The 18,435-nt window shown below is 39.7% G+C and overlaps 1 protein-coding gene across 1 annotated transcript in view; it reads right to left on the reverse strand.

The window, feature by feature from the left end:
* Positions 1–10,356: 10,356 nt before the first annotated feature.
* LINGO2 (leucine rich repeat and Ig domain containing 2) overlaps positions 10,357–18,435 on the reverse strand; it is a 495,378-nt gene continuing 487,299 nt past the window's right edge. Inside the window, exon 7 of the transcript XR_003538511.1 lies at positions 10,357–16,302. The gene's annotated coding sequence lies outside the window, so the exon portion shown is untranslated. The remainder of the gene's footprint in view (positions 16,303–18,435) is intronic.

An 18,435-nucleotide genomic window follows, 5' to 3' on the forward strand; every position in this document is an offset into this window, starting at 1 on the left:
TTTCTTCCTTTCTTTTTTCTTTCTTTCTTTTGTTTCTTCCTTTCTTTTTTCTTTCTTTCTTTTGTTTCTTCCTTTCTTTTTTCTTTCTTTCTTTTGTTTCTTCCTTTCTTTTTTCTTTCTTCCTTATTGGTGCCAGTATTCCCATTTCCAGGACAAATCACTTTTAATGAAATGCTGCTAGTTACAGTTAACCACCAGTTAATATTTTAATCATGGAACACTCTTCATTCTACCAAGAGCATCTCACTCAATGTTTGCTCAGACTATTATGATGTCTTAGCACTCAGCAGACACTTTTAATTTATGGAAAGCTTTTCTATGCCCTCAACCAAATTGCAATTTTTCTTTCCTCTTATCTATTTTAGTTATTATAATGCATTGAAAAGTTTCTTTTTTGTATTTTTTTCTTAATTCAACTGAACATACAATCAAGTTATCATTGTGAATATCTTGAATCAAAACTTTTACCAAACTGCAGTGCAGCAATTATGCAAATAAGTTGATTGAACAATTTTAGCATTACAAAATTAGCATACTGTATTTAAGAATAAATAAAAAGTTATAATGGATTTTAAATATTTATAATAAGTTGTTTATCACAGAAATCATCACAGCACCAATTTTTTAATGTTTGTTCCTCTACAAATTTTCTCTTGCCTTACAACATGCTGTTATGACTAAGATTGGAGACATGATCTTCAACTGTTTTAAATTAGAGGAACCCTACTGTTTTTGATGAAGTTCTGTGAATTTGTATCAGCCACAATTCCACACTTCTTCTATGACATTCTGTGAGAAAGCTGGACAGCAGTATGGAACTTAGAGAATGTGTTTTGCTTTTTCTTTCACTGAAATTCCTTTTTTGACTTACAATTTGTCAGTCAGCATTTGGGATAAATTAGCATTCTATTTTTTGTCACTCTGGAGCCATACAGAGTAGTCTCTGCTCAGATGCTCCATGAAGTCCTAGCACTTCTCTGAACAGACATGCACTTCATTCTTTCTCAGACTTACACTCTGTTACACTGGAAGAAGACCCACCAATCAAACACTCTTACTTGCAACCACACTGAGGCCTTCAGTTACTCCTTAAAGACATCATGTCTGAGGTTTTAAAAAATTTGCAGTGATTTGCCTCCAACCTCTGCTTCTTGGATTGGGGTCTCTCAAAGGAGCAACATCACTCAAACTACTGCTCAGCTGCATGAGATGAAAAAATTCAGCATGCCCCTGGAAAGCATTTTCAGGGGACCCGATCCTGCTCCTTGTTTGTCATTACAGTCACTGCGGAAGATGAAAACCAGATGAGGTTGTCAGTTGCTGTGAGGCATGTGTGTGATGTGGGCTAGGCAGATGAACACAATCTGCCCCATTCAGGATTAATGCAATTGATGTACACCCCAGTCGAATTCAAATTTAGCTCCTATGCTGCATGTTCAGATGATGACATGTGGTAGCACAATACCTTCCTTCAGTGAAGTTTCTATAGAAAATCCCTATATTTCTCATCTCTTTAGACCTACACAGCTATGATAAGAGAGATGAGGAGCTATAAACACACAGCAAGGAGAGGATTTTGATAAATTTGCAGTAATCTAGCCCAGCATCTTGGTATCTTACTGCATGATAGCTGGCCTTCAGCATCACCACTAGTCATGGCAGTCACGACTGCTGATCCTGCATGCAGGTCTTTACCTGCTATGCAGCTCGTCTCTCCTGAACTCTGATGAGTGCTGTTCTGGGAAACCCCAGGGTTCCAGATGGCATGTTCACAATATTGTGTGCCAAGTAGATGGGCTGCTATCCAGAAACCTTAAATCACATCTAGCAAAAAATGGATTAAGCTAAAAATAAAAATGCAAGCATTGATTCATGACATCCAAACCAAATAATAGTTACAAACAACAGTTACAGTTATTTATAAAATTCACAGACTGAGAAATAAAAGGAAGATGATTCAATCTATTTACAGTGAAGTTATATCACAGAAGCATTCCTTCAGATCTTAGAAGTCCACTTTCTTATGAGAGTACCAGAAGACTTTTAGCAAGCGCCCTCTGAAGGCTCACATGTGGTCCAGACATTCATTGCTTGCTAGGCAGTAACTCAACACCGTCTTGAAACTTCAAATTTGCAGTACTGGAGCAAGAGCAGTTGGGTACCAGGGAACTATAGGTCCCTGGCTCATGTCTGTGTCTGTTCCATACCAAAGGTCAAACCAGGGAATGAACTGGATAGTTGCCCTGTCAGAAGCTGAGTGGGTGCTTCCAGTGCTAATGCCAGTGATTTTTGAACAAGATCAACCTCCTTACCTGGGAAAGGACACATATGCCAGATAGTTAAAATAACGTAGCTAGTGTGAAAATAAAGTAGAAGAAATTGCTTGGATACATGTTTAGATTTTTGGGACTCCTTCCTATGAGTATTGCAGTTAAGAAGTGCCCAAGCAGCTGAATTCTTGTTAGGCATTACACAGCTAAAGAGAGACAGATTATTAGATTTAAGCCTCTGAGGTAAACTCATAATTCTTCTCAAGGCCTTTTTTCCTCCCTTGTGTCTAACCCACTTGCTCTGCTAATCTGGGTACTTCAGTAAACAAATAACACTTTGCCCTATAGTGTAATCTGCTGGAGGTATGGGCGTGTGGGAGAGGCTTTTGTTGCTATGGGTTTATTTCCCTTCTGGAACTAATATTATTTTTTAGGCTGCTCTGGAAAAATCTGGTTGAATACTTCATAAATTACCATGCTTTTGCAGGATATCTGTCTGATGATTTTCTGCCTCTCTGTCTTCTGTTCGCTTGTTTACAGGCAAATAGGGGGTTCAGAGGAAAGAAGAACAGCAAAAGGCCTCAAAACCCTTGCACGGAGAAGATAGAAACAACAGCTCAACCAGTTACTTCCATTCCTAAAAGCTTGTGCCAAGATTACATGATGTAGCCTCTCAAATGCAATAATAGCACCCTGCACTCACTACATACAACACAGAAAGAAAGGTAAGGATGGCAGGCGAGTTGATATTTTCATATTTTCAGTGATATGGCTTAACATGTAAATTCCTCAGCCATTCCGTGTGCCCAGGTGGCCAAGATGACCAGTGGCATCCTGGCCTGTACCAGAAATGATGTGTCTAGCGGGACCAGGGTAGTGATTGTCCCCCCGTGCTTGGCACTGATGAGTCTGCACCTTGAGTCCTGTGTCCAGTTCTGAGTCCCTCACTACATGAAGGACACTGAGGTGCTGGAGGGTGTCCAAAGAAGGGCAAACAAGCTGGTGAAAGGTCTGGAGCACAAGTCTTATGAGGACTGGCTGAGGGAACTGTTTAGTCTGGAAAAAAGGAGGCTCATGGGGGGAACCTCATTGCCCCCTACAACTACCTGAAAGGAGGTTGTAGTGAGGAAGGTCTCGGTCTCTTCTGCAGTGTCTCAAGTGAAAGGATGAGAGAAAATGGCCAAAAGTTGTACCATGGGAGATTCAGATTACATATTTGAAACTTTTTTTTCACTGAAAAAGTAGTTGGACATTGAGATAAGTTGCCCAGGGAGGTCGTGAGATCATCATCTCTGAAAGTGTTCAAAAGGCGTCTGGATGTGACACTTGGGTATATGGTTTAGGGGAGATTTTGGTGGTGCTAGGCTGATGGTTGGACTAGATGATCTTGCCATGATATAGTAATTGGAGTTGGATCAGGGGTTGGACTTGATGATCTTGGAGGTCTTTTCCAACCCAACCTATTCTATGATTCTATTCTGTGATTCTAAGGTCTCTTCCAACCTTGATGATTCTGTGATTCTTTGATTTATTCTCCCTTAACTTCTGCTACAAATTTATTCTGAAGGAGTGGCTGTCAAAATCAGCATCTTCTCAATTTTTTCTGCCACCAAAACAACCTCCAGAAATCAAATCAAACAAGACAAAAAAGACCCCCAACAATACTCTAAAAAATCAGAGGCATGATCCATTTAACAATTAGATATATGCGTGATCTTAGTGTTCACAAAGCCATGACAGATTTCTGTCAAAAGCAGTGATGCCATGAAGTGTTTGCAAGGCTGTGCATTACAGACTAGTAAAAACAGAGCCCCAGGGGCTGGTGCAGATAGATGATCTGCTGTCACTGAGGCCTGTGACCTTGTTTTGGAGGTACTTGTTGTTTCACAAGTGAGGGAATCTAGAAGTGCCCTGCAAATTCCTCTGAAGAAGCCAGACTCATTGGACAAGTAACAGACATGCCAACCTGCCTGCAGCACGGTGACCATCGTCTCATTGTTCTCAGGGGAGACTCCTTCCCTCCACCCCTCCCTTCTTTGCCGGCTTTTCTTTACCCCTGTTTTTCTGTACCTCCTCCCTTCCAGTGGTGCAAGGAGATGGGGAGTGGGGGCTGTGTTCAGTAGATATTTCAGTAGCTGAAGCAGAGCAAATACCTTTTGCTTAAAACTATCCAAATTTAAAAACAGGTTTAATGGTAGATATCCAACCGAGCAGTGCTGTTTTTATGCATGAAATACAGGTAATTGTCTGGTGGAGAAAGCTGAGAAAGTGGTGTGTTTTCAGCCAGAAAAGTGTTAGCACTGAACCTTAAGGTATGTTCATTCACAGCATTAAAGACCAAAGAATTATTCTAAAATGATAGAGAAGTAAAATGCCACCCGTAGCTATAGTTCCGTGTAATGAAATAGGAGAATACTGGGCAATGAGAAAACAGTAATGAGTGAATCTGGCAAGGGTTGTTCGGGTAAACCAAAATGATCCTGCACTGATTCAATCATAACACATTACAAGATAATTTGATGGATTCTCTCTCTGGAGTGGTTTGACCCTGGCTGAATGCCAAGTGCCCACCAAAGACATTCTTATCATTTCCCTCATCATGTGGACCGGGGAGAGAAAATACAATGAAAGCCTCATGGGTTGAGATGAGAAGAGGGAGAGATCACCCAGCAATTACCATCACAGGCAAAACAGGCTCGACTAGGGGAAATTAATTGAATTTATTACCAATCAAATCAGAGTGGGATAATGAGAAGGAAATCTTAAAAACACCTTCCCTTCACCTCTCCCTTCTTCCCTGGCTTAACTTTACCCCTGATTTTCTCTACCTCCTCTCCCAGTGGTGCAAGGAGATGGGGAACGGGGGCTGTGTTCAGTTCATCACACATCTCTGATGCTCCTTCCTCCTCACTGGGAGGACTCCTCACACTCTTCCCCTGCTCCAACATGGGGTTCCTCCCATGGGACACAGTCCTCCACAAAGTGTCCTTTCCACAGGCTGCAGTCTTTCATGAACTGTTCCAACAGTTCTTGTAGAGTCTCTTGTGGGGTCACAAATCCCAGCAGCAAGGTTGCACTAGTGTGGGCTCCTCTCTCCATGACACCACAGGTCCTGCCAAGACCCTGCTCCAGCAACGGTTTTCCACATGGTCAAGGCCTCCTTCAGGCATCCATCTGCTCCAGTGTGGGGTCCTTCATAGGCTGCAGATGAATCTCTGCTCTACCGTGGACCTCCATGGGCTGCAGGGGAATCTCTGCTCCAGCACCTGGAGCACCTCCTCCCCCTCCTCCTTCACGGGCTTTGACATCTGCAGAGCTGTTCCCTCTCATATGTTCTCACTCCTCTTCTGGCTGAAGTTGATGGGGCTCTTTTCCCATTCTGTTATATATTACTCCAGAGGTGCTACCAGTGACGGGCTCAATCTTGGCCAGCAGTGGATCCCTCTTGGAGCCATCTGGCATTGGCTCCCTTGGATACAGACAAAGTTTCTGGCAGCTTCTAAAAGTAGTCATCATCTCTGTAGCCCACCCTGCTACCAAAACCTTACCCTACAAACCCAATACTTTCTCCATATCCAATCCTTTCTAAAATCTACCTGGAATTTGTTCCAAATAACAGGAACTTAATTATTCTTGTACTAAGAATGGGATCAACAATTCTAGACTGGTTGTTACAAACAGTCAAATCTTTAGCAGGGTGTTGAGCTGAAATTTTTGTCTCACCCTTTTTGTAAGTGAGACCCATACATGCAAATGTTGTTCCCAGATTCAATTTATATCACTCACAATTTTCATAAGTAGTTGAATTAAATTTCAAAATTTGGTATTGTCTATTACAATTTAAATCACTGTATACAAACATTTGTTATAGACAGCAACTAAATCTCACACTTACAATTATATTCAAGCCTTGTATGCTGCAAGTACTTATATTTGACATTCATTCAATTGAATTTCTTGCTGACTGGAGATGAATGAACTTTTTCTTGCAGTCAAAGGTGTCATAAAGCACCAAAGAGAAGCTTGTGGAGTTCTGGTCTGTGTTCCCTGTGCTAATTATGCATTCATGGCACAACACATACAGGCTTCAAAGGCATATGTAGTGAATATGTAATAACAATTTTATTTAATTTACTAATGCTTGCCGCAACCATCTCTTACTAATGCAAGAGAGAGAGTGGGAGTTCTGCGTGCTATGTGCTCATTATTTAATAAGCACATTGTACAGCGCACAGGCTCTGAATATTAATGAATTTCTAAATATAAGAATCACATTCTTTTGGAACACAACATACAGACACAATAATGCTAAGGATAAAACTGCAAAAGGTTGTGGACAGGAATCTTCATGACAGGAAATGAAACTGGTATTAGCAAAGGATAATTTGCACTCAGTGATGGGATTGTATCAAAGTACCAGTAGGAAACAGAAAATGAGAGTTTGCCTTGGACAAATGAGTACAATAGAAAGGAGTTTCTGGGATGGAGGAAAGATAGTGGTGTGAGCCATGGCAATGAAACAGATTAACACGGGAGATGAAACTCACATAGTGCTGAGAAGTGGTTCATAGCTGCTTCTCTTCTAAATCATACAGAAAAAGTGACTGGGCTACAGGCATTGTGAATTGCCTTACCATGTGTTAGAGCATCCTGAGAAGCGCTGCAGTTTCTTTTCTCTATGCACCAGCTAAGATGGTGCATTCAGGATGTGACGGGGTGCTCTTCTCATCAAAAGTGAGTACCTTCTCACTAAAAAATAAAAAATAAAAAAAGGATTTTTCAAAAGGGAAGCTGATTTTCTGATTCTGGCCATTGAAAGTTGAAGAAGTATGAAAATTAAATTTGGCCATGTTACTCTTGTATAAAAGCAATATGGATGACCTTAAGTGGTTTTCAAAGGCCATTTCTAGAAGAGGAGTTTTACATGACCTGTCATGAGGAAAGCCAGACACACTTTTAGGGGAGAAGGCAAATCTGTTAAGAGCTCAAAGGGACTATACAGACAAAGACTGTTACTGTCTTCATTTGATGTAGAAGATGCTTATACCTAAAAATGTACAAACCAGAGGAATACTTCTTCATAATTTTCCTGTAAAGTTCATGTAGGGAGGACACAGCAACAATGAAGCCTACCAAACACAGGAAAATATATGAATTATAAACCAAAATGCCAACAAAGAAGAACCTCCTGCACCATTATGTTTCAGTTCTGGATAAGAAAGAGTTGACTGATTTCTGAGATGTACCCACAAAGATGTGAGCTGTCACTAAAAGCGACAGTTAAGAAATCCAATATACTGCTTTTTTAACCTGGATTTAAGTTGTAAGAGAAAACTGTTGCAGTATTGCAGTAGCACACAATATTGTTTCTGATATTAAAAATGTATCCATAAGCTCTTGATCTTCTAAAGAATGTATTTTATTTTCTGGAAGAAAATTGTGCATAATCTCAAGCAGGGGTGCATGATGAATATTTGCAGGTGATAATGGCTTTAGCTGCGTTAGCTATGTGCCAGATGCAGGGGCTGTGATGTCTTTTTTGTTTCTGAGAAATCAAATAATTCTTTTCGTCTAACTGGCATAAAACCCATGCCAAGTTCAAAAGTTTTGTGATATGCATAGACCAAAGAAGTATGCAGTTACTTGACAACCTCCAGCATACACATAGCAGCAACAGGGTATATTTTTTACAATCCCTTGTTCTGGGGTACAGAACACTTGGCTTTGATTGTTCTCACTCCAGTTGACCTTTGTGTTCAAACTTGCTCTGGGCCCCCATGCGATAAAATTATTTCTTTCACAGTCCCGTTTGAGAACATCTTTGTCCTTTACCTTCATTGTACTGCAAAGCCACAACTCCTTTCTCTTGGTCTAAAGGTATCACTTCTCAGCAGTGCATCTCTAAGGGATTATTGAGCCAGTATTTCTCTCTTCAATAATGGCAGACATTTCACAAGAGCTTTTTAAAGAGCATTAGCCTTAAACATCTGGAAGATCCCAGATACAAAAGGTGAACTCTTATTTGGCTTCATAGACTTCCTGGAGCTCCAACTGCACCATCAGACTGAGCGTATCAGGACGGCTGTGGAAAAGGGCTCCCCAGATACCACACTGGGGGTCACCGACTGCAGCTCTGGACACTGTCACTGCTCATCTGGGAATGGTGTGCACTATGGAAAGGATAGCAGGAGGCCATGGGGTGATGAAAGATGGGGGCTTCTGGGTGTCTGGGAGCTCTTTGTTGGGTGCCAGTAGCTGATGGCTCTGTGGCAGGCATTTTGTAGTACTCTGAAGTCAGCTTCTGCTCACGCTGAGAACTTGATGGGCTACACAGGCTTTCACAGAGAGGGCAGTCTGGCTTCCTGCTGGCTCACTGTATCACCTCACTGCAAGTGCCCTGCAGTGCATGGCTTCCTGCAACAGGTAGGACCATGGAAACACAGGGTAAGGTCTGGGGATGGGCCCAAGGTCTGCCACCTGCAGCCCTCAAAGCAGGAACGAGCACCAACCAAAGCTGCACTTGACTCTGCACGCCTTGTAGAGACACACAGTGGAGTTCAGGCATGAACCAGGTAGGGCACACTCTGCTAGTGCCTGGGGATGAACTGAGTGTGGCTCAGTTCATGGTTTTGGCACATTGCAGTGAGCCATGGCAGCAGTGTGTACCCTGGCAGCCTTCTGGCCCCACCACCTTTTGTACCTCTGCACACCTTGCTGGGGCTTCCCACAAGGCACCTTTCCACTCTTTCCCCTAATTTTTTTGTGTTCTGCTCAGTATTGGTGTTTTACACTTGTCACCAAGGGCTTGACTGAGTTGTCTTGAGCCTGATTAAGTACCTCTGACATCTACTTCCTCTTGGTAGGGGATTTTGCTGTTAGAAAACACTCTGTAGCTCAAAAATACAGTTGTCCCAAGGCTCGCCTCTGCTTCAGGTACTCCTGCCTGCTATTTATGCCCCACTAGCAGCCTTCCCCATAGGTTGGTTGCCATTGGAAGTGTTCCAGCTTTTGGTTGGAAGCCAGACATCAGCACAAAACCAGAGCCCAAATGTGTAAGTGCCTGGACAGAACAGGACTAGCTAGTGGCTCAGAGCTCGTCCATCTCCAAAGCAAAGAAAAATTGTTTTCATCTGTGGGGATAGATGTGCCTCCTGTAAGCCAATGATGACCACCAAAGGAAGACAGGACAGCAGGGAAAGAGCTGTCAGTGTGGCAAGGACAACTTAAAAGCTCCTGGATCAGCAGCTCCTCAGCATGCAGATCCCATTTGCCCACGCTTACAAGGGAAGGCGGCACTGGAACAAATCCTTACATTTGATGGTCTTGGGACTGAATGGGAGCACCACATGTGGAACTTACCAGTCACACACTGGTTGGAAAGTGTGAGGAAAGGGCAGGCTGAGAGATGACACTGACATAACAAGTACTATCCTAGCAGGGGGACACTAGATTATATATGTAGGAATTCAACCTTATTGGATTATTTAAGAAAACCCTTTTTTATTTATAATCAATATAATCACTGAAATACTATGCATATTTCCAAAACTATAGCAAAGGACTAGAATGACAACCTCAAACTTCTGTCTTAAAAACCACAAGTGAAACAATAATGGATTTTTATCTTTATTTTATTATTTTTTTTAAGGAAAGTATTTTTGTGTCTCAACAGATGAAATTCTTAACTTTCTTTCTGATAAGACAGTTGAAACATAGAAATCAAATACGACAATGCACTTTCAAGCCTTTATTTCTTCATTTAAGTAATTGACAATTCAAAGGACACAGACAATAGGGCTGTAGCAGAACAGTGTTACAATTAAAATCGATTTCTATGAAAAACAATTACAACAGCTGTTGAAAATCCAGGAAGGTTTGATGTTTTGAACAGAAGAGAATGTATTTTAAGAAGTATTTGTACTGAAATGAGGTGATTTGTAGCTCTCCTTTTTGAACAAGAAGAGAGGAGAATCCTTGTGTTAATACAGGATCTGGAGGGAGCATTTTATCACATTGAGAAAATAATTTCGCCATAAAATTAAAAATAAGAGATGAGTACATCTCTTATTCATCTTTCTGACTTTTCATTGTTACACCATAAAACCCACCAGAGCAAAATTCTTATGTATTTTTTGTTTTGGTTTGGTTTTTTTTTATTTTTTTTTATTTTTTTTTAATGCTTACCTCCTACTGTTTGCAGTGGTTTGGGTTTCTGCTTCAGTAATTTAACACTTAAAGGAGAACTTGACCTCTTACATGCCTTTTTGTTTACAGTTCTCTGAGATGACATGCACATCCAGCAAGTACTTCCTTCTGTTTTCAATGACTTGAACACACCTTCCAGTGTCTTGAGTTGATGATCTTGAATGACAAAATGGATGTACTGGTTAATCTTGTTCCCAAGGACTAGTTGCTATTTTTAATCATGCCAGATTAAAACCATACCTCAGAAATAGTTCCCAATGACTGCTGGATGCAAGGCAGTAACCAGTCATTAACTATCAAATGTGCTTCACTGACATCACAGCAAAGTCTTCTGGCTTCAGTTCTAAAGCAGAAGCTGGGAATGGGGAAGTTCCAAGTGTTTGGCTTGTTTGTAAGCAAAACATTCTTGATTAAAAGATGAAGATGAGGTTGGCCACGACTCAGTGTTGTGGGAAACAGAGTAGTGTCAGGACAAATTCCCTATGATAAACATTGGCAACAGTAATTTGAAAAGTGTATGCTTGTTACTTTATCTATTAAAAAGTTGGAGAACCTGTGGAAATGTTAGCTTTCTTTTAAGAAATTTTGGCTAGAGAGTAGAGAAACTATGTGACCTAGTTTGCGTAGTCTCATATAAGGACCAAAGAGAAATGTTTTCGTAGTTGTAGTGGGATTCTTAATGCTTGATGTGACACTTGACAGTTGATGTGTTGTTTGCATTCATTTCAGCATTTCTCATCTATAATCAAAGGCAAAGAGACAAATCTTCATAGATTAGGAAATAATCATGTTTTTGAGCATTGCAAAGCCACTAATTAAGTGAGGCATTAAGAGGTCTTTTCATGCAATATACCACTGAACTGCATAAAAGACAGAGTCTAGTTGGTGTGCATATCTCATGACAATTTTCTTTTATATACTGCCACTGCTCTACAAGAGTCTTTAATTTGGAATGGTTGGAAACGCTGACTACAGGGCAGACCACTGCTGTCACTACATTGCCAAGTGGAGTGCTCCTCTGGAGCACTTCGGGCAGCAGGGGTTGCATTTCTTAGAAAAGCGTTTTTTTGCCTGATAACACTGCCTATTACCACATACCAACCTTCATCAGAATTATCATTCCTCACACATGCATGGGTGAACCATAACTCTTTGGCTTTATAATCCTTAGGGAAATGGCAGAATCTTCCTCTTGAAAAATAAATATTATTATTGTATTCTCCAGAGAGTTAGAGGCCTAGGGGTTTTGATTACAGCCAAGAAATCCTGACTTCCAGCCTTCTGCTTGTGTTACTAACTGACAACTCTTCCTCAAGCCAGGCAAAGATGATCTGATATACTTTAGTGAAATGTGACAGCCTGCCAAAAAGCCGACAAAAATTCAATAAGGCCCATTAAAATGCAAACGTTTGTGTAACTCAGATGGCTGCATTGTCTCTAACCCTTTTACGTGGCATGCCTGTTCTATATGAAAGCAAAGTATTATTTCCAGTGCATTAAAACTGATGCACTGCACAGATGTATAAAAGGTTGATAGATTCTTAAAGTGAGATGTTGTTTGGTTTCAGTGATAGCAATAATTTAGATAATTTATATAATCTATTAATCTTTGTACATACAGCAAGGAACTCTCTTAGCAAAAGTAATAGATTAAATTTACTATCATTGTCTTCCTATAATAAAATAAGTGTGCTCTCCATCACTTGTGCTTTTGAGTTATATAAATAGGAAAGTTATTGGAAAATAGCTCAGAAAAATATAACTTCCACTTAGGGACTGATGAGGTAAATAAGATATTCTAGCTGGTGATTACAGCTTTAACTAGCTGAATGCATCCCCTAGCTATTAATTAATAAATGAGATCCTGCAAACCCAAATAATTTCAGAGTTACTTAGACGGTGTGCTAAGTACCAGTGTAATATAATGTTTTACACAAGTTTTAATTCCTATTCTTCTCTACTATCCGATCTTGTATTTTACTAAATTATTGTATTTCATTACCCATTGATTACTAATGTTGAAGCTTACCTTTCCAAGAACAGAGGCAAAATAAGGCTTTCTATGAGGAATTCCCTATATCTAGGAAAGAAGGAATTTAGGCCAAAACTCCCAGACTGCTACTGAGTCAGTAGACAGAAAGATCAGTTCCTTTGCAATAACTCTATGTTTCTTAATCCAGTATTTTCAGATTTATTTGTACCTGAATTACCAGCTCCTCCCCCAGTCCAGATAGTGCAGGAGATGAACAAAGCCCTTTTCTATAGCATGTCATCTACAACTGTATATGGGAAAGTTTTATGACTGTGAAATTCACTGTGAGCATTCCCCCACGTGAGAATAACTCAGTATTTGTGAATTGTGTTTATTACTTGGTAAGTAATGTGATTTCCCACTTCCCATTAACTTTTTAAAATATAAAAATATTAAACCTAGGCATTTCTTAAAATAAACTTTAGGTGCAAAGATTTGTTTATTTAAAGGTATCTGTGGTATCTAATACAGGGGTATTAACTGTGTGACAAATCCTCTATAGTGGATCTGTATAAGTATAAATATTCTTAAAAATTTTTGAAAGTGAGTGTACTGTAGAAAATTTTGGATGCTTTTAAAAATCTGAAGTGGTGTTTTTCATTTAGGTTACCCATAGATATTACAATTCTAATTTTATTTTTCTTTTTTTCAGTTTTAATGAGTTTGTCAGTGATGGTGTTTTTCTCTACCTGGTTATCATGGAGAAAACTAGTAGTTTCTTCTACTGTAAAACTGGAATTTGCTCAATAGATCTTATGATATAGGAACAGGTTCCACCCCTTGATATAGTGTCAGTAGTCCAAAAAATGAACTATAATTGCATAAAAGAAATCTTAATCTTAGAGTGGAGGAACCTTTTGAGGAAAAAAAGTCAATGTTCTCAATCCAGGGGTGGGTGCAATAGCTGTTTTTTCATGTCATACAAAAGGCAGTATTGCAGTATATTAGACTGCCAGTCAGATTAAAAAATTAAAGGAAATTAAAAGATTATTAATAAAGTAGGTTATTAAAATAATCAATAGTAAATTTAGCCAAAAAATTCCTTGCATTTGACATTCTGCTGCAGAGGAGGGTACAGTGGTGCAAGTCAGCCGAAATCTTTTGGGGTGTCAAAGGCAAATACATAAGGATAAGACAGATTTCGGGAGGCACAAGAGAGCTCAGATTCAGCCCCTGTCTGTTCAGCCCCTGTCTGTCTATGTTCTCTGCAATCTATCAGGATTTCAAGCTGCTGCTTCAATTCCTGAGGTAGCACTAACAACTGTTTTCCTTTCTAGTGAGTAAGACCCTGGTTTAGAATATAATTGGTTCGTGGGTGATAAATCTTATTTCAGATTATCCCAGAAAGCATAAACAAAATTCTCTGTTGGTAAAAGTACCTAGCTGTGGAAAAATGGGAGTAGCAATAGTTTAGATTACAGCCTGTGTCCTTCTTCAGACTCATCTCTGCTGTAGATTTGGTGGATTGTGGCAAGCCTCAGGGGGTTGAAATAGCTTTCAAGCTCAGCAGATTATACTTTCCACCACTTAATTTTTCTAGTGCAGTTATAGAGGAGTTTGAATACTGGTGATTTCCTCAGAAACCATGTTTCAGATGCAGATTTTCAGTATTGGTTGCTTTCCAAGTGACACAGCTGGTGAAATCTATCTTTCTGCTGTTCTCTCTGTGGTGCTGGTAAGTGGCAGGCTTTCTTTCTTCCAGCATTAGCCTGATTGGTATCCCCATCGACTACCTGAACACACTGCACAAGTAAAAGTGAGGGATCAGGCTGACTGATACTTGGTATGGAGAATAAACCCCAAACCACGTTTGAATGAGACCTAGTTTTTTCTCTGTGTTTGAGGGGTCCATGCAATGAAGAGGAGAGTGAGTAGATGAAAAATACCTGCTAGAGTCTTCTTTTTCTCAGTGTAATGTTTTATATTCTCAGTTCAAGAGTGGTAGGTCTGAGATGACACCTTGTTGTGAAGACTTTGCACTAAGACCTAAGGTCTGATGTTAAGAAAACTGTATTGTTCTTATCTTAGTTTCCTGCACTACCCCTTGGGAAAAAAAAGATCAACTACAATAGCTGAAACAATGTAAATTCTCTTCACTTTTTCAAGTAAATTTTGCCACTCCATGGAATTATTTATTTGGGTTCCATTGTGGATAAGCATGATACACATCATGACATAAGCCCTAAAGTAACTTTTAAAATGACATTCAGGACAACTGTCTTGACAAACAAAGCTTTTTTTCTTTTTTTTTTTTTTTTCCCCCCCATTATATTAGTATATTTTGCTCAAACATGAAGTGAACTTATGGACAAATCTGAATTCTCATGTGCTTCATGGATCATGACAGCAAGGCTGTTTCATTTCCCATCCATATTCATGATCATATATATTAAAATAAATTACAGCACGATTTTTTCTTGTTAACTTTGTCACCTTTCAAAAACAATATACATTTAATACTTTAAGTAAGAAAAGAACAAAACAAATATAACTATTTTTTTTCCACACACAAACATGTACATATGAACTACATGTGCTTGCAAACAGATTTTAGTAAGTGTGATGATATTTTAATATACTGCACTATGGCATTCCCTCCACAAACAATGAGAGACTTCTTATCATGTGTACTTGCTCAAAAGCCAACTTCTTACTTTATGGCTGCAAGCTCAAGAGATCAGTGGTATAATTTACTTCCTACTTATACAGTGCCCAGTGTAATGCCGTCAAAGTGTTGTTTGATTTTAGGTATTGAAGTGTCATAAATGAATTCTTTGAGAAGCCATAATTTTTTTTTCTGAAAGATTAAAATTGCCAAGGTGTGTACACGTTCACAACCATCTCCACAGCTGCATATGCAGCTGCTTATGCACAATGCTTTTAAGCCATTGTTCTTGGCTTATATATGAGGAGATAGTGTTGCTGACTTGCAAATGCCATGCTTAGAAATAGGCAGACTTCTTTAAGGTTACAGATTTCCATTTGCCTTTTTTCCTTGTCTTTCCACAATGTACATTTTCATGTTGTCCAGCTCAGTTAGCAGTGGTAAATATTAAAGCAATTCAGAATAAAAGATATGCCACAAGATGAGAAATAATTAAAACTAATTTCCATTACAGCCTGCTTAGTAGAAAGCAAAAAACCTAGATTGATTTATCAAATTTCCAGTGTAACTGGGAGCAACAGAATGGTGTCTCCTGGTTTATATTGCCTGGTTACAGTAGAAAATCGGTTTTCAGTCTCTTACTTCAACATTACTGCTTCATGACAATTTTGGTACCTGCTGAACAAATACAAATAATCAAATTATGAGGTGAAAGTCTGTTCTTTTGTACTTTTCTATAACCTATTTGAATATGAAAGACAAAGTATTCTTCAATTTAAGTTGAAATAACATTGATCATTTTCTTGACTATGCAAGCTCTTTCCTCATTCTGCTGATGCTATAAATACAGATTTTTATTTTCAGCTGACCTTATATCCAACCACCTGCTCCTATTAAAAAAAAAAAAATCAAAAAACCCCCAACCCCCCCCCCAAATCCCCTGCAGATTGCTTTTGGCATGTAGCTATCTCAGTAGCAAGGCTTTTACAGAAGTTGGTTTATTTCACTTGCAGGAGGAGGTTTACTCAAACTTCTTTTTTTATTTTTATTTTTGGCTTGAAGGAGGTTTAAGATTCTGGTTTGAGATCAGATTCCCAAAGCCATGTGAACATTCAGTGAAACTTAACCAAATCCAGAGATCTTCATTTGGCATCACAGTCATTTGAAACTGAGAAGGGAAGAGGGCAGAACTAGGAGACAGGCAAAAGAAGCATGTGTCACTAAACTGTGATTCTTCTAAGCTGCCAAGGGAAGTTGAGTTTTTAATTCTTATCACAGGTGATAAGAACAAGGCATCCAAATTGCTCAGATAGCTTGAAAAATCTCATTCATTTCTTGAGAGATTCTCCAACAGTGAGGCCCTCTGCTTTTTCCAAAGTGTTCCTTTAACTTCTCCAGGCACAATTAAGTTTTAAATTACTGGATGAGAGCTTTAAATTTTTTTTTTCCTGGTTCTGTTTAGCATAAAAAGGAATCAGTCTCACAGGGTACTGAAACAAGGTCAGAAAGCACGTATACAGTGTTTCCTCACACGTTGTCTTATGGCAAAACTACGAATCAGCTGCAGCAGACTGGCATTTCTAAGACTCTACTGCTGTGCTTTTTCTTTTATTTGAGATCAGAGTTACAGTTCAGTGAAGATGGACAACTTGATCATGTGTTTCTTTGCCTGCTACTTCATGTCAAGCCACCTGATGAGCTGAGATGATGGAAATGGACAGGGCAGTTATCATGCAAGCCCCAGGTAGACTAGGACCATTCAGAGGAAAATGATAATTAGCAAACTGGTCAGGATAGACTTCCTTTTCCTCACTTCTTGCTGGGTGTTTCACTGCTGGGGATGGAGGTGTAACAGACTATAGTTTATTATACAAATGTTGCCTCCTTTGAAGAAAAATGGGTAAGGACTGTCCATTTTATTACTGCCTAATGGACTATATTTTCACACAATGCAGTAGTGGAGGAGGCAAAATAACTGCCTGACTACCGTTTCTTGTCTGTCTTTGCTGCAAGCTGGTGTTGTACTCGGGCAGCCAGAAGCCACTTGCTCTACCGGATTTTCAGCCAACGCTTTGTCTTTTTAGGGGGTTAAATGTGGGCTTCTGGCATTCACACATCCTGAAAGTTTTTCAGAAAAAGTCCAATCTCTAAAACTGATATCCAGGCATGGTGTAGCAAAGTCTGTTTCTACTTGTCTTTGATGTGATTCCGTCGCAACATGGCCAACATCCCTCAGTTTCTTCTCACCAGTTTCTTATGTCACAATGTTTAGATAAGACTTGCCATTAAATATTAATGCTGACTTCTTACTGCATCTCATATACCTAAATTACAATTTGTAGTGCTGAGGGTGTAGTGTGCAATGTTTCTTAATTTTATTTGTGGTGTTATAACTGTTACTGTCATAGATGATTCAATACCAAGATGAAAGAAATTAGGAAAAAAAAGATAGCTACCATCCATGTAAATAAGGAAAACCTTGAATGGCAGTGTGACTGAAGTCAAAAGAAAAAAAGTTTAGTTAAAAAACCACTTAGTGACATCAGCTTGTGTCAACAGTTCTCTAGGGACCTTGGAGTCTCCTATTTCAGTTCAGGTGTATCTGGAGCTGTCGACCTTGTTGGCTCTTGTAGCATGCGTGAATGGTTGGTGAAGTGGGAACGGAGGGTAAAAGCAACCTCCCAGTCTGAATCTAACTGAAGTTAGATTTCTGTGGACAAAGTCCTTCTGAAAAGAATGTTGCAAAGTTAATAAGAAAGAAGAAGGGGAAAAAAAAAAGAGAACCATCTCAAAATCTAAAAGTAAGGCTGAGGTGGTGTGCTCGTTAGTCTTAACCATCCTCAAATAATTTCAAACTCTTTTGTTAATATATTGCTTCAGTCTTCTCTTTAACTCACTTATTGAAAGTTTAACTGGGTTAAAAAAATGCCTGGGTTAAAAACTGGCTGGATGGCTGGGCACAGAGAGCAGTAGGGAATGGTGCACATCCAGTTGGTGTCCAGTCACTAGTAGGGTTCCCAAGGCTCAGTATTGGAGCCAGTCCTCCTTCACATCTTTGTGAATGACCTGGATGAGGGGATCGAATGCACCCTCAGTAAGTTTGCAAAGCAACACTAAGTTGGGTGGCAGTGTGGATCTGCTGGAGGGTAGGGAGGCTCTGCAGAGGGATCTGGACAGGCTGGATTGAGAAGCCAACAATATGAAGTTCAGCAAGGTCAAGTGCCAGGTCCAGCCCTCAGATCATAATAACCCCAGGCAGTGCTACAGGCCTGGAGAAGAGTGACTGGAAAGCTGCTCAGCAAAAAAAGATCTGAGGGTACTGG

Source organism: Neopelma chrysocephalum, unplaced genomic scaffold, assembly GCF_003984885.1.
Source record: "Neopelma chrysocephalum unplaced genomic scaffold, ASM398488v2 Primary Assembly neopelma1_96737, whole genome shotgun sequence".
Taxonomy (NCBI): Eukaryota; Metazoa; Chordata; class Aves; order Passeriformes; family Pipridae; genus Neopelma; species Neopelma chrysocephalum.